General features: G+C 33.6%; 1 protein-coding gene and 1 long non-coding RNA gene across 4 annotated transcripts in view; one reads left to right on the top strand and one right to left on the bottom strand.

Annotated features, from left to right (window-relative positions):
• The window catches only part of LOC122568882 (RYamide receptor-like), a 349,767-nt gene that overhangs the window by 149,177 nt on the left and 182,411 nt on the right, over positions 1 to 18,179 (top strand). The gene's annotated exons all lie outside the window — the stretch shown is intronic.
• LOC122568892 lies at positions 1,187 to 2,275 on the bottom strand. The gene is made up of 2 exons (XR_006317251.1): positions 2,216 to 2,275; positions 1,187 to 1,956 (listed from the first exon to the last, which is right to left on the bottom strand). It is a non-coding gene; the product is annotated as an uncharacterized LOC122568892 (long non-coding RNA).

Below are 18,179 nucleotides of genomic sequence, written 5' to 3'. Positions count from 1 at the left end.
TTTTATGTTTATTAATTTTTAAAATCATATTCTTTAAAATCCTTTTCACTTAACTATGTATAATCCCTACACGTAGCAGTAATATCGAAGCCTCCGCTAAGTGAAGACTAATAAATTAATTGTCAGGACATTGGCACTTCCTATTAATACCTATAGATGAAGTCCGGGGATAATCAAATGCACGCGTATGCAGTAAATTTTCATTTCAATGTTTTGAAAACGAAATGTCAAAAAGAAAATTTCATTCTTCTCTTCCAATTTATTTCCATATGTACGGTCCCTAACAAATTGCCCAGATGTACCACGCATTTTGATATTCTCCATATAACTTGATGCATTCTTGAAATTTTTATTCCACGTTTGTACAGGGTGTCCCGGAACATGTGGCCATAACTTCACTAATGGATTCAATACGCTAAAAACGACGTTCAAAATGTTTGTCCTATCTGGCCTTGTTTCTGAAGTACAACCAAGTTTCCATAGTTAGACAGTTTTCGAATGAGAGATTTGTAAAACATTTAATTTATTACACTAGATTTGTTACTAGAAATAGATAACGTTGGCATACTCCGACGGAGCACTGAGGGTCGTCAATGAAATTGGACAACATTTGGTAATTTAGTTTGTTGTATTCGAGATGAACAATTCCCGTAAATGCAAGCAAACAAACGGTACAATAGAAAAACGGTTGTATCTCGAAAATAAATTCAAATAGGACAAATGTATGTATGAATTTTTCTTCTTATTTTAGTGTGCTGAATTTACTAGCATTTTGAAATATCCTGTATAATGACACGTTTATTCACGACTAATAAAGTCAAGCGAATGAGATCGTGACAGGAGAAAGGAAGTTCTTGTGTTTGCTACGATTAATATTAATAACTTACATTGCAGATTTTTATGCACTTAAGAGGAAATATAACATATACCAGTAGTTCTCAACGAATAATACGTGTGCCATTATATAAATTTGTACTAAAAGCATAGTTAAAGGATGATAGGATTTAATTGTAGTTATACGTAATTATAAAAGAAAATTAAAAGTGTTATCATATAAAGGCTTATTTTCAATGTTAACGTGTGCGATTGCCTCAATTCTGATTACTATTCTAGCTGCTAATCGAATATGTAAAACTGGCCTTTATAAAAGTTATTGGCTCGGAATTTGAAAGTTCATTGAATACTATTTTTATAGTTTCTCCATTCGGGAGTAATTTATTCATTAAAAAATTATCTGGACTAGTTATTTGCAGTGGAACACGTGTTATTGATAGCGTGTGGGCATTTCATGTAATATACAATATACAAACATTTTACATTCAAAAGTTTATCGTCGATGTCAAATTAAATCATTTCGTCCAATCGGTTAATTATTTTACATTTGTATTCATATTTTTCTTAATGGCAGTGAAATTTTTTAATTTTAATTTTGACGATACTCATTTATGAATATCTTCGCCATATACAATAATAATCCCAAATTAATAATCGCTAATAATAATTCTACAGTTGTACCGTCTATTAATGTACACTGTACATCAATGCACAGATATTATTACCAATACATACGAACGTATTTTATTGGATTGAATCGAGCGATTGTTATTTAGGTTTCATCTCGTCACGTATTAAGTTCATAGTTCACAAGCACGGCAATTACGATCTATCAAGTTCGATTTGCGATTCTTGTCTGGTTACTTTATAACGACAAGATATGGATTAATTTAAAGTCACTGTTACAAGTTCGAAACATCCGAAACTTTAAGGTTATGGTTTGAAAGTTACGTGAGGTAGGAATTCTCCACGTTTGACTACAGGATGGTGTTCAGTGTTGGAACGACTTCACAGGAATAGCTAAAGCTTCAAATTTGTATGCATCTTTCTTAGTACTTTGGCTATTACTTTTCGACACGACTGCGGACTAGCAATTTCCATTTCTTATATTTTTCCTCCGTCCTGTAAGTACATTGTTAAATATAACCATTTCCAGGATGGATATTACGTTATCAATACAAAATTATATTGAACGTAAATTATTTTCATGATAAAAATTATTTCCTTTAAACATATAAAATTCAAATGAATATTGTTCCTTTATAGTCATATATTCGCTGGATTGAAATTGTTGAAAATTGTGGATCTTGTTAACCGAAATAATGTTATAGGAATCCTAAATTTACACTTGGAATTAATATTAGAATAATTATATATTTACTTTATGGACAATTTCTAAGATATTCATCGATACACACTTGCACGCATCTCAGCACTTTCTTCCATAGCCGACTGTTAACTGACTGAATTGTTTACATTCATCTGTTTTTAAGAAGCCACGCACACACATACTTTCACACACTGATACTCACATACAAGTATCTCTACAACGCATCTAACCTAGTCCAACACAGAAAATTATACATATCTCAATAGAAATATATTGGTTATGTATTGATGTTTACAATTTTTTGATGTAATCTTCATTACAGAAAATTTTCCATGGATTAGGTAGGAAACTGTGAAGTCGACTGAAAGACTGAATCTAAATCATGAAATTAAATTTAATATTCGTGCAATCAAGTGATAACGAATTAAATAGGAAACTAAATATAACGAACATTATAAAAGCAATTTGGAGTGAATGTTATATTAGTAATTATTTTATGTAGTAATTGATATAAAATACGTTGAATAATAAAATAAATGAAACGTGACGAAACTTATCTATTCCCACGTGTATCAATATGTTGATATATTCATTATTATACAGAGACTAAATATTTAAACATGTCCACTCAATTTTTGCACTTTTTTCTCCTTATGGTGTGATTTTTTAAAATACGTATGTCACTAATTATATCAATAATAATTAGAGCATTAGCTGAAAGTTCGTCCAAAGCCGAGAGGCACGGACTAAATAAAAAAAAAAAAAAAAAAAATTAGAGCATTATTTCAAACATTCTGCCGTGTTTAATTATTTATATAAAATATAATTATATTTGTTAAAAAGTATAAATATTTCGTATGATTAGTACAAAATATACTATAAAATAAACAGAATATAAGAAAGTTTATTTTGATGTATGACAATGCTTAAAAATCCATAAATAAAAATCTTCATTGATATAGGATGTCTGGCACCTGGTTAAAAGCAAAGTAAGATATTTATTTTCTGTTTGACTCGCATTTGAAAACTTCTTACTTCCTTCAAACTATTTGGAAATCAGTAAGTAGCATTAATCTGCAATTCTGTACGTCTCGGAAGGATACTTCGAGTAGAATGTCAAATATTACTTTTACCTGGGAGGCATACCTGCTAGGCAAGGGTTTAAAAGATGTCGTACAGTATACATTTGTATTCCAATATTTTCTTACTCCTACTTTAGAATATTTTATCAGGATTTTGTCAGAACGCGGTTTTACATTTTTCACGAATAGAATATGTATACATTTATAAAAACAAATATATATGTACATTTTCTATTAGCATTAAATTTATTTTCTTAGAACTCTAATGGAAATTACTGACTATTAAAAAGAAATATTAGAGGAAAAGAATCGATTGCTGGGTTTAAGGATCAATTGGCGATATAACAAAATATAATATTCCTATTTCTCTGAATAGTATGATATTACTATATTTATTTCCATGACCGAAGCATGTGTATAACTATACTAAGTTTTTAACACGTTGACTGCCATGGGGGTCACCGGTGACCGGCACTCGATTTGGCTATAGCGCAGCAAATATTAAAAGTACATGGCACGATTGTTTGAAAAAAGGACAATCGTAATAATCGTCTACAACGCCGTGGGGGTCACCTGTGGCCCTCACCACGAAAAATGCTTCAAGCATGATTTTATAACTCATTTTATTCGCCGCAAATAATATTTCAACATAATATGCATCGCATAATGAAAAGTTCACGTCGGCGCCTTGGGCAAACCATTCGTCTGGCGTTCGGAAAATTCGTCCTCCATTGGGAAAATTCGTCTGGCAGTCAACGTGTTAAGTACCTGTTACGTAATATACTGTTGCGTTAAGTGCTTTTAGCTAAAAATACGAAATTGGAATTGATTGTATGACATCTTACATATACTTTCATTAATTGATATTTTCTTTGTTTCGAAAGGAACGATATGACTGAGACGAATAAAATAGAAACAACTTAACGTGGCGCTGCTCACATGGATTTATTATTATCCACAATGCTCGCTGCACACCTGACCAAAAAAACGGTACTGTTCACTCAGTGATGAACAACGTCAATTTTACTCGCACATATTATATTTGATACTTAACTATGTATTTCTTTGGACCTTTGTTACATAGCTGTGTATAATGTTGACATTGCCTCAACAAGGCCTACTCTGTTGGCACGCGCTTTGCGGACTTCGCTCGTAACTGTGTGTGTACATATTTTATAATACGATTTTATTTCCTACAATATAAATATTTCTAAGCGGTCCAGCTAGCTACGCTCGTAAAAGGCCCGAACGGTAGAGGACGCGTCGCGAGTTCGAATCATCCTTGCCTGGGTATATTTGCAAAGGATGGGAAAACCAAAATATAAATATGAAAACTTTATCGAAGCGAATAAGTGAAAAGGAAGGGGATGCGCGACGAATTAAAAATCCAGTTTTTGTTTAAGACAAAAACGAACAAAGATCAGATTTTATGGAAGAAAGAGAAAGAAAAAGCGAAGAACAGAGTTTAACGAATATTGATCAAGATATGAAATAAAAAATAAAGGAGAATACCAAGAGGCACTTGTTATAGTAACGTTTAAGCTTAACATACGAATAAAGAAAAACGGTAGCAAATTCTAAATATTTCTACAATATTGGGGGGGGGGTAATTAATAATAGGGTGCAGATAGATTGATAGAAGATCGTATTAGAACTAAAATTACAATTGGAATAATAAATTATATGTTTAACATGATAAAATAATTGAAAATAAATAAGGCCTTGGGCAAACCATGGAAAATTCGTCTGGCAGTCAACGTGTTAATATATGCTATTCTGCTTTGGAATTTATTATATAGATGACTTTTAATAAAAATTGTTGGTTACTAAATGAATAGAAAATATTAATTTGTCATATATGAAATGGCCAATTTCACAATATTACAAAATCACTCAAAAGTCATTTAGAGATTAAAAGTATTGCTAAGTAAGTAGTATTTACCAAATGTCAATTTACAGTTTCAAGCAGAACAAAGCTGTAGAATCGGTCTTTTGTTAATTATATGGCTTCGACTTCTATGAATTCGAGTGTATATTTGATAAGATCTTAAACTTCGATTTAATATAGTAAAGCTTTTATACATTTGTAACATTAATACAAGATTCTGAAAAGCATCTTCAAGAAAAGAGACGATCTGTTATAGACGGGAAAAATTTAGATTGGGAACGACAAATATAAAAGATAAACCAAAAACGATGAACAATGATCAACTCAAAATTTCAATCATTGCAATTCTAAATAATTAAGATTTTGATTAATATTATTTTCAAGAAAGCTATAAACATTGAAAGTATTATTAAGAATTTGATCGATTCTACGACGATTAAATAAGTGATTAATTAAAACATGGAATTATTGCAACAAAAGTGTGTTATTAATTTTTCATTGTTTTCACGTTATGAAACAAGTCGAAGTTTGTTGTATAATCTACGACAGATTTATAGATCTTTGCATATTACTTATTACATTTGGTTTGGATAACTTCATGGTTTAGATCGAAGGATATTAAGTTTCTTACGATCTAAAGGTATTTTAATGCCACCATAAAAATTTGATGTCACGGAAGCGAAATGAAATAAGAGAACTTAATCAATAAACGTCTCAGTGAAAAATATACGAATGCGCATTTTCTACTAAAAGCTTTTTATATTCGCACCGATACTAACCCTTCTAATGTATTTTCCAATAAATTGCTACGCTATTATATAAAGTTTTTCGATACGGTGATACCTTCTGGTCACATATATACATATATTGAAAACCACCGAAGTTAAATTAAAGTATAAAGTTTTACCACATTGCATACGTCCTTCGGATTCGCTTACAGCTTTCGTACACTGTTTCTGCATTGGATAAATTTAGACTATTTCTCTGTATAAAATGTATGTCGGGTTGGCGTTAGACTTAGGGGCACGTAACGTATCTTCATTAGGACGAGCCATCGTTGTTGTTCAATGGAGAATATATTTACAATTATATGTACAAATGTTGATTTAACAGAGTTTGACAATTATACGTGGTGATTAGACACTCTGGATGTTAAAGACAATGTTCTTAGGTTCGATAACGAATCCACGATCAACGGGGAAAACTCTTTGTTCAATAGAATATATTTTGAAACACAAAGTGACGTTAGCTGTGACGCTCAGTTTCTTTCTGACTGACTGACAAGACGATGTGTGTAAACTCTCCAAGGTGATCACAAGAATAAAAGACTGATACTATCGCATTTGTCAATTGCATGTTGACCGGGGATATCAGCAAAATTCCAGGCGCCGTTACTAGGCAGATCCGCGTAAAGCCGACGTTGCTCTTGCCCGGGGCTTGTTTGTTCATGCAGCGTGTGTCCCTCAATATCGGTACTTCCTCTGTTAGGTAAAAACGTTCGTCCCGTGACCGTGGCTACGTTCGGCGACCAGTCGTGTCACTTCGAGCCCAAGCCCACTGTCGCAAATCTCGGCCAAACATAATCAGATCGTATCGCAACAACTACTTCTAAGTTCTATTATTTAAGTAGAGCTATAATAAATAGTTTAGACCAAAGTATCGGGGATCTTCCCAAAATTAAAAAAAAAAGGCCCGATGTCCCTACATCTCCGATATATAAATTGAAGTGTATTAAGAATTTATTGATTCACTTTTTAGAATTTATTATATTATATATATATATATATGTTTGTTATTTATTATAAAGAATTTATTATATCCATTTTTTAGAAGAGAAATATTGTAATTCGTGGATTATAACTTATGTCGTTTTTATTGATGAATACAAAACATGTCAACAATACAATAATAGTAATAAATAGTAAAATGTTATTGGTGAATGTTACGACTACAATTTTTATAAAAAATACTATACTAACATTTAAGATAATTTTAATTTTATTGAAATAAATACCATTTATGATAATTAATAAAATACAAATATTCCTACACTCGTTAAACCAAAATAAAATGTGAACAATTATATTTAACATAAGCTACTCAAAATTCTCAACTGATCAATTAATTGGCTGACATTTATCAATAATAAATCTGTTTGTTTATTTATAACCATAGATTTACTATTATAGTCTGTTGATATCTTCGATATGTCTGGTTCTGAACGATGAACATTTCAACGTTCATTTTATCATAAAACCATAAATCAGCTACCCTTTATCGGCAAACTTTATGGCACATCTCTGTAAAGCTAACTATAACACGATCTTGGACTTTACCTATCTGATTAACTGTAACCTTCAAAGGTTAATAGCATTCAACGTTTATCATTGAGGTATGTTATTTCAGTGTCTCTTCCTTCGTCGCTCAGCCCCTCTCGTTCATTCACTCGTTTATTGATATTCATTTATGCAAATTTCATAACAGTATTATTATTAGAAAATGATTTGTATTCTCAATTTATTTTAAACAGGATAGCAAGCTGACATGTATTGCAATATAAAGAAATCCGTTTTAATTAAATTTCCATACGTCCTTCGTTAATTTACAAAACATTATTCAAAATAGTGTGATGCAATATTTCTTTTAAAACTTGTAGCAAAGTGAATTGTAATTTCGTTTATTCGGTTTTTAAGAAGATGTAATGTAACAAATTTAAGAAAATAAAGAATTTTGTCTTGCAGCAAACAATAATTTCCCCATGGTAATCCAAATTATCTGAATATCAGGAGTGGGAATAATGTTATATCACATTATTGATACACTAATTTTTATAATATCTACTCAACAGCGAAAAGTACAATGAAATATCCTTACAATCGATAATCAATAATATTAAGTTTTTCTACATCTTCCTCAGGCTTCAATCAGAGATTTTTAAACACGTATAATATTAATTTTTGTTCCTTGATTATATCATTTAGATTATATACATATGCATGTTGTATGTTCTTAATATATGTTGATAGAGATATGTGTAAATAACAGATAAATATATCTATGTATTTATAAATAACATAATATATAAGACATATTATTAATATATATATTAACATATAATTCACATGTCATTTATAGGTTTTTATATATAAATGATAACATAATTAATATTCAAGCAATGCAATAAATGTTGTCAGCAGTTTATATAAATCCTTCTTTGACAATATCTATCTATTAATGGGAAGTATCTTTTTGACGAAGGAAATAGAATATCGAATGACCAAACGAAGATTGAATATTTCAATGTCGCTTACAATCCAAGACAACGGAAAAATTCAATTATAACAGCGTTAATGAAAGAATCTGCTAATATATTTATCGAGTTGACGTTGGTTATCATCTTCACTGGCGAGTTTGTGTCCGTGGCCAGTAACAGATGAAAAAATGAATGAAGATATTTCAGCCGTCGCCATATGGCAGATTCGATTATGAAAGTTTTTATTTGAGTGACTGTATCCGATTTGGTTGATATTTAAGGAATTACTCTGGTCACTCACGTTATTTAAAATTTGCTGACACTTGGGACAATTTATGCGATAAAATATGCTATTTGAGTGTTATTTATTATTCTATTATTATAGAATCAGCGATTCTATAATGACGATAACGTATAAATTAAAAATCGGATTAAAATACAGGGTGGTTGGTAATTGGTGGTACAAGCGAAAAGGGGGTGATTTTATGCGAAAAAAGAAGTCGAAAATATAGAATAAGAATTTTTCCTTTGAGGCTTCGTTTTCGAGAAAATCGACTTTGAATTTTCGCTCGGTACGCGTGCACTTTATCACGTCTCGTTATAACGAATCTCACTGTATATCGTTGTCTCGATGGAGATTATCGCAGTTTAAGTTTGTTTTTGCCGTAACGGAAGATTAGGAATACATAATGAAATAATACGAAGTAATCGTAAAATTTATTATTACAAAAATTGCTGAAAATGTTGCCCATTCTGCCGAACACATAGTTCTGCTCTTCTAATTAAATTTCTATGAACACTTTCTAACGTATTCGATTGCTTTAAAGTATAAAAGGCTACAATAATCTTTTCTTTCATCCGTACCGAGCGAAAATTCAAAGTCGATTTTCTCGAAAACAAAGCCCCAAACGAAAAATTTTTATTCTATATTTTCGACTTCTTTTTTCGCGTAGAATCACCCCCTTTCCGCTTGTACCACCAGTTACCAACCACCCTGTATATAGTTATATATTAAAATGATATGTTTTTTTAATAACATTTTTTCGTCTCTTTCTAATCATTTTCATTACACTCGCTGTATATAAAATATGTAAAATATGAGAATATCATCCAATAAAAACATTATCTTCTAATATACTCTCCATAACATCTATATTCGGTTAAACTTCCTTTTATTAATTTGTGTGATTCATATGAGTCAAAGTATATGATTATTTTATAATTTAATATAGTATATAAAATAAGAATAACACAAAGGCGTATAAAATAACAAAATAAATGATATCAATAACAAATAACAATAAATAATTAATCTGGAAAATTAAGACCTCTCTTTTCTTATTATATGTATTTCGCAATTGACAAGTTGTTTTCCAGCCTATGCTTACACTTCTCACTCCGCTGCTCATATTCTCCTTTACCAACTCAATCTCTTTACACTGCATCAGACATAAAAAGCACGGAAAGTAATCTCCAACCGTAATATCGAATCAATCTCTAAAACGTCAAACCCCATGTCATGCGTGGTACATCAATTCAGCGTATTAAACGTACAATTTTTTCCCCGATCCATTTTCTCCCGAAATAAAATTAAAAAGAAAGCTAAACATAAGGATATAAAACGCGATAGCAGTAAAGCAACGTGAATTTTCTATTCGGCCATGCAGAATTTATCGTCGAAGTCAAGAGGCGAAAGGGGAAAACGATTCCTGAAAACGATTTTGCGACGGAAAGACAGAGAAGGGCGCAGACTTGGGGACAAGGGTAAAAGCTTTTTACGTTAATACAAGCGTCCAACTTGCATGTGCCACGCATTTCATGTTCATCGATCTCCGGTGCTGAGTCGAGGGACGATGGGAAAATGTCGCGATCGAAGCGGGAAACAGGCGAGATTAGACCGAGGCATGAGATTTCTGTGAAATAAAACGTGGTGACGAGCGAGAAAATTGGTTTCGGAATACTTTCCAAACCCTTCTCTTTCTTTTTTTTTTTTTTTTGCGATAAGTGAACTTTCATTCTCTTAGAGGGCAAGTTTTTCTTACCATGAAAATTCTATTGAGATGAAATTGCGTTGATGTAGCGCGCGTTGTTAAGGCAGCAACCGGGAAACTTAACAACGTGTCTTCGCCTGGATTTGATTTAATGAAGTGGAAGTATGGTTGGTGAGGGAGATGTTGAGAAAGTTTGCAAATTTAATCGGACGTTAGGGCAATGTATAATATACGTATATAGCTGGAAGTGACGAAGATTGGGATATGTCGTTTTTTAAAGAACCATTTGGGAGGGAAAGAGTCATTGCTGGATTCTACGTATTTCAACTTGATATGATACACGGAAATAATTGAACATATAATATTAGAATTATTCAAATATTAAAAATATTGTGAAGTAGCAACATTTTTGAGAATTTGAATGATTTGTTGTAAAATACGTATGCAAATACTACCATTTTTTCTTAGCGTTATAATTTTTTATATTTCATTAATCTCAGTTCTTTTGTTTTATACCTCAGTCGTCGCTACCTTTAACGTTAACATTTAATTAGCGATATTGGCAAAGTATAATTTCAATTTTCTTGCGGATAGTAACATCGCAATATTTATTTGATTATTTATTTCTATAAACAAATGGTAACTATAGACCAATTTATGAAATGAAAATAGGTTCTTTATGTGTGAAATTTTGGGTTTGAATTTCATTTATGTATTTATATGTGATAATTGTACATTGTTCGGCTAGTATTTGCTAATAAGTTTACGTTTAAACCGAAAATTATCCATTTTAATTCATAGCATAAATTGTTTATTCTAAACGTATCAAATTATTTAAGGCACATATTTGAAGAATCTGAATTTATTTAAACGTATTCAAACATGCTAATCGAAAAAATATATTGGATATATATTTTTGGGTAACGAAATATATTGGAAGAATTTTCAGGTAAAACATATAAATCTTCGATCAAAGAATTTGCAAAATTGATATTTTCAGCGCTTCTAATCGCTAGGTTACACGATTTTTATCAAAGTAAAGCAATAAATTAATAGTAAAAATAAAAAACCATGTGAAAATCATTTTTTGTTAATTGACAAAAGTTCGTAATAAATAATCTTCTAATCTCACCATTTATCCAGCTGAACATATCGATTGTCAAAAACGGTATGAATTTATTTAACAAGCTAGCGTACCATTGTTGACATTTTTATAATAATATCGAATATATATGTGTACATGAGTATTCAAAAGGACCCACATGTTTGCTTATTCTTGACAGGAGATAATCCAATCACAAAATTATGAACAAAAGAATAAGATTATCGGGTATTCTTTTATACACTGAAATATGCTAATGATAAAATTTATTTTTCAAAGCTAATACGTACTAAAAATCGGCATATATATTTGACAAAGCTTGTGAAACTATTTTATTGCTTAAAAAAAAATGTGTATATATATATATATAGTAATTGGATAAAGAAAGTTCTTCTAAGCTGATATAAAGACTACTAACACTATCTCAAGCAGTGATACTTAAAATTAAGGTGATCATTAAGAAAGATAATGTAAATTTTGTAATATAACATTACAAAGTGATAATAAATAACACTTCTACTTATTAATTTGCCATTAATGTGCCATTAATTTCTACATTCACAAAGTTCTAAATAATAAAGGTAATGGCTCTGAAAAATATCAATAGGTTGCTTTACCATTTTTCAAGTGTATCTTATTCTTTTATAAATTTTTTTTTATTTAATACTTTGCATTCACAATTTGTCCAATTTGGACATTTGGTAGAATTTTTTAGCTGTTTGATTATCATGTGAGTGGCTACCCCCAGCGGGGTACCATCTTCGTGTTTGTTAGGTTATGTCCTTTATGAATCAATATAAGATTTTTTTTATTTAATACTTTACATTCACAATTTGTCCAATTTGGACATTTAGTAGAATTTTTTAGCTGTTTGATTATCATGTGAGTGGCTACCCCCAGCGGGGTACCATCTTCATGTTTGTTAGGTTATATCCTTTGTGTTTCTTCTATAAATGCACCAACTTTTATCAACATGGACGTAGCTTTAGGTAATTTTATCTCCACGTACATTTTGTATAAGAACTTTCTAAATGTATAAAATTTTAATGCGACAATTCTTTTCATAAATGATGAATCGTTAAACTTTTATTAACTTGTAATTTCAATTGAAATTGCCATTGTGATTTATGCTCGATGCAAACGGCCAGATTCTGTTACATGGGAATTTCTCGCAAGTTTCAGCGGTCTGCTGAATTGTAACAGAAAATACAGACGAGCTGGTGTAAATTGGCCGCTGTCAGTCTTTTGTATGCCGCTAGAACATTCAGGACCATTGTGACATTCGGACTAGCGGATAATAGCTGACGTTGAGGAATACCCGCGTCTTGTGGTGTGACAAAATCCTCATATCAGTTAGAATTTTTTAATATCAATACGAAAGTTCACCAGAACTTCATTCGGTTATTCGTTAACACGTCCTTTATTAACCAGGGCCATTTTTCACTATAACTTACCAATTAATGATATCAGTCGACTAGAATGGCCAAATTATATTATGTATTATTTTAATTATATTAATTATATTATTATATTCAAACATATCAAATTATATTAATTATATTATTAGAATTTATGAAATTCGATTGTGTGTTTGCAAAATTTCATTTGATCTACAATTTGAATGTTCTATTTGATCTTAGAATCTGTTACTGTCATATAAGAAATTCTAAACGCTAATAATGATCTATTACAGCTTACATAAATATCTTTAATCATATGCAAATAATAGTAATAAAAGTTTTAATGGCTGCCACATAATTTTTCAGATTTATTTCCTCTTTTGTAAGTGTCCCGCTACTTATGGATGGGGATGTACATATATCAAGGTCGTCGTCGAATAATTATTCATTTCGTGATCGAGAAAGCATCTTAGAACAGTCAGTAGTTACAACTGTTTCGATTATAACGAATTAGATTTATAGACTTTCGATAATTTCTGAGAAAATAAGTTGTACAGAAGTGGCAGCAAGGATTATGAGGATGAAACAAAAATCAAAGAAAATAATTTTAGCCAAAGGCGATTGAAGCAGAGAAGTCAAGTGAAGAGTTAAGCGACTCGATACGAGTACATGTATCGATCTTATCGTTCGAGGGATTTTAAAATAAAAAATATTAATCTCTTCGTAATCTTACCATTGATCGTATATATCGTTAGGCTGCTTTAGCTGGTATCGGGTCAACTCCGGTTAACGACGTTGCAATCGTCCCTGAACATGTTCTTGAATTTTGATTACAAACTTTAATTAAACATTCAAAGCAATAATGATTTTTAAATTCCAAATATCGGAAATTTGGTTATAGATGCTATAAATTGTTTCATTTATGCAAATGTTAATGCTTCGTTTTACATATTTATAGGCATGTAGTCCATGACCGTAGAGAAAGTTCCAGGGTTGAAGCGCATGTGTTGACCGCATGGCCCGAGAAACGCGCCCTCGCTGACGCCACGATGTTGGCGCATCCAATACCACGCGCGCCGGTCAGCCTCGCGGTAGACGCGTCTGATCACGCTATAGGAGCAGCGTGTGAACGACACATGGCAGCCGCTGCGATTCGTTACGAAATCCCTGATCCCGCGCAGCGAGAATACAGTGCATATGATCGCGAACTACCTGCGATGTACACCGCGGTTAAACGATTTAGACAGGCCGTGGGAGGGAGAAACTTTGCGATTTATACAGACCACAAACCTCCAGACCAAATCAGAACCTCGATAAGTGTTTGCCGCGTTAATCTCGATGCGTCGATTATATCAAACATTTTACGACCGACATCCGATATATCAAAAGACACGACAACAACGTAGCCGACGCTCTAACTCGCATCGAAGCGATAGAGAAATCTATAGACGACCCTCAAACTTTCGCAGCCGCGCAAGAGAACGACACCGGGTTACGCGACATCGTAAACTCCGGCATATACGCGTTACAATTAACCCTTGGAGTGCTGAATACTCGGAGCCTATGCCATCCGTATGGACGGCACGCTGCCAGCGCTGACGATCGCTGTGGACTGAATACTTTTTCGCTATACTGAACTCTGTTGATTGACTATTCAAAGCGCAAATCGTAATAAGTTATAGTAATTCTTTTGCACGAGATTAAATGATTCAAGAGCGTTATTTTTTAGTATTGATTATTTATTATAAACATTGAAATTTACAATAAACTAGAATTTGGGTAGTAAACTAGAAAACAATAAACTAGAAAACTAAATTTAGTAAATATAACACAAGTTAATAATTCAGTTGTGCGTGAAAAATTTCAAAACAATTATCGATACGTAATCCGACATCGCATTTTCTGCATTCGTATCGCGTGTCGTTCCTTCTCTTATTTTTCACACTAACAACACATTTTCTTCTTGATAATTGTGTTGTGCCGGCACGATTAGGGCATTTCGATGGAAAATGCCTATCGATTAAACGAAACGGTAAATCCTCAGACTTTCTCTTTCCTCCTCTTGCCATACTTCAGCGTTGGGAATATTTTCGTAAAATGTCTCTTATCAACGCTAAATGAAATTCACTAAATTTTTGTTTCGAAGCAGTAGATTTTTGATATAAAATATATGAATTATATATAGTTAAATCTAACAAGTGGAAAAATAATTTTTTATACCACTTCATAGTTTTCCTTATGGCCCTTTCCAAGATATGGCTGATGCAGCGTCATCGTAACATCTTCAGAGATTCCAATGGCTGTGTTACTTCTACTAATGTTTGTTTTTTGTCCGGTATAAATTACGAAGTCCAATACATAATTAGTTTTGCAGTCACTAAGGAGAAATAATTTAATGTCGAACCTACTTCTCTTGGATGGTACAAACTGTTTAAAATAACATCTGCCCTTGTACAGCAAAAGACTTTCGTCGACGCATAGATTTTCATAATGTGCAAATGACTGCGAATAGGAAATCTTTAATTTATCGATTACTGGTCGTATTTTTGCTAAAGGATCGTCACTTACTGTATCATTATCGTTAAAGTGCAACATTTGTAATAATACCATGTATCGATCTCGTGCTGTTATTTTGCGCAAAATATTGCTTTTCAACAGTTCGTCCGCAGACCAATATTCTCTCAAAGACAGTTTCAATTCTACCAAATGTCCAAATTGGACAAATTATGAATGCAAAGTATTAAATAAAAAAAAAAAGAAAAGACAGTTTCTTCGAACGCGGCATTAACATTGAAATGCATTTATATTTATCTCACACAAACGTAATAGTATTACTTCTGCGCAGGTGCTCGGAAAAATTGACAAACGCATATATGCGTCCTTAGTCCACACCGATGGCTCTCGCCAGACGCATATGTGCGTCCTTAGTCCACACCGATGGCTCTTGACAGACGCATATATGCGTCCATAGCACTCTAAGGGTTAAAATACGTTTTCCTGATCACGGCGTGGAAAAATTTTGCGTCGTATTAGGCGACACCTGATCGTATGTACGGAAACTCTCGCGGTGCAGCGTGTTTTAATTCGCTCCACGGACTTTCCCATCCTGGGATACGCGCTACGCAAAACCTGGTGTCCACGCGTTTCGTCTGGCCATCGCTACGCGTGCCGTCGTCTTTCCGTGTTCGTCGTAGCGATAGAGGTCCAGTTTTCCACAATCGTAGGTTCGCGGCTTGAAAGTCTCGTAGCGCCATCACAGTCGCACCTCTGTTGTTGCTGTAGAGATCACGTCGGGTCACCCCAATTGAGACGGTAATGTTGTCCGTGATATTAGTTGTAGCTGGCAGATGTTGTCGCTGCTGAAGTGCGCTGTCGTAATTTTCTTCCTATTTGTGCATCGTGGAAGAAAAATATCGGACTACGGGCGGCGGGATTCGAACCCTGTGTCCCGAACGTTCGTAACCTATGTCGCTAACCACTGAGCTATCGTCGTCCAGTTATTAGTTAGTGTCGAATGGCGGTATTTGTGCTGTCGAGTGCCGCCACAGATGTAAAGTCACCAGGCACGTATCCACACCAGTCGGAGCATTAGCAGGCCGATTGGAACACATACACATAGACATTATCGCGATGCAATATTTGCAAGGATACCGATATTGTCTAACGTATATCGATCGGTTCTCGCGTTGGCCCGAAGTAATCCCCATTGCCGATATGGAAGAGTCAACCGATGCCTCGGCCCTCCTCTGTAGAGACGTAGGTGGATATCTCGTTTCGGCATGCCTTTTAAAATAACGTCTGATGAAGGACGCCAATTCGAATCAAAACTATCCGAAGTATTATGCCGGTTACTCGGCATCAAGCATTTGCGCACGACGGCCTATCATCCCGCGTCCAACAGGATGGTAGAGCGTTTGCATCGACAACTGAAAGCAGCAATCAAATGTCACGATACGAACAACTGGGTAGAGATTTTCCCAATTGTTTTGTTGGGCACTCGAACTTGGGCACCAAGGAGGAGCTGAACGCAACGGCTGCCGAAATGATCTATGGCAGAGTTCTTTTTACCCGGCACTCAGCAAGAAAATTCAAAATACTCCAACCGAGTAAAAAAACAGATCAAAAAGATCAAACTACAACCGATCGCAAGACATGGCATGAAGAAAATTTTCATCTACCGCGAACTCGCGTCATCACCATACGTAACGACGCCGTCAGACGCCTCTTACAACCACCTTACGATGGGCCATGTAAGGTGATACAACGTGGAGATAAAAATTTTACGATAGAAATCAGCAACAAAAACACAACAGTTTCCATAAACCGACTGAAACCCGCTTTTGTAGTAGCCGACGACATCGAACATCAACAACCTCACGAAAACAGCGCCGACCCCCGCGACGCGTTAATCCAGCCCGAAACCCAGAACAATCAAAAGGATGCCCGGCGGGCAGTTCAAAACTTAGTTAAGTCACGTTACGTTAGTGGGTCACATAAGGTAGTCCGACCTAAAATGACGCGCACTAGTCATCGAAATAAACACTGTTGAAGTTAAACATCGAGTACTTTAACAACGCGTCCTCCGCCTCAGGTAATGGTTATTAAAAATCAAGTTTATCACGTTATGACGATACAATAATACAAAATGTATAGATTATTTATCAAGGCATCGCCTTCTTTTATGATTTTGTAATTAAATTATATTCCGTCGGAAATAAGAAAATGTTTGGATACTTTCGAGCGACAGTATATGTACGTATATTAATTTCGTTTAATTTAACTTGCATTTAACTTACTAATTTATTAAATTTATTATTGTTCCAAATCGTTATGTGTTACAAAGTATGTCGATGCAACGAGCATCATTCATCCTTGTTCCTCATAGCATCATTTAATAAAAATAAGAAAAGAAAGAGGTAAATGATGGTTCCAGTTTCAGAAACACGTAAATACGAACACAAAATCAAATGGTAAGTTGCTGCAGAATTGCAGAACTGGCTTCAGGCAACCGACGTAATTGTTCGTGATTATCCAATGGGATTCCATGATTTAAAAGAGATTGAAATTCCGAAAAAACGAAATTGCTTACGGACACCAGAAAATTCCACGTCACTCCGATCGAGAAGCGAGGTCTGTACATCCGAAGTCAGCGTAGAAGGCGGAACTCATTTCTACCTTAGCCAGAGGTTATGATTATTTCAGTTAAAGAAGAAGAAAAATGAAAAACGTTTCTGCCAGGATAAGAAAATGTAATTTAGTCGTTAGCGGGTTTTTGAATGTTCGTACCAAATAAATTTTA

The sequence above is a fragment of the Bombus pyrosoma genome, linkage group LG7 (assembly GCF_014825855.1).
Source record: "Bombus pyrosoma isolate SC7728 linkage group LG7, ASM1482585v1, whole genome shotgun sequence".
NCBI lineage: Eukaryota > Metazoa > Arthropoda > Insecta > Hymenoptera > Apidae > Bombus > Bombus pyrosoma.
Note: the sequence above shows the minus strand (reverse complement) of the source record. Positions and strands in the feature narration are given on the sequence as shown.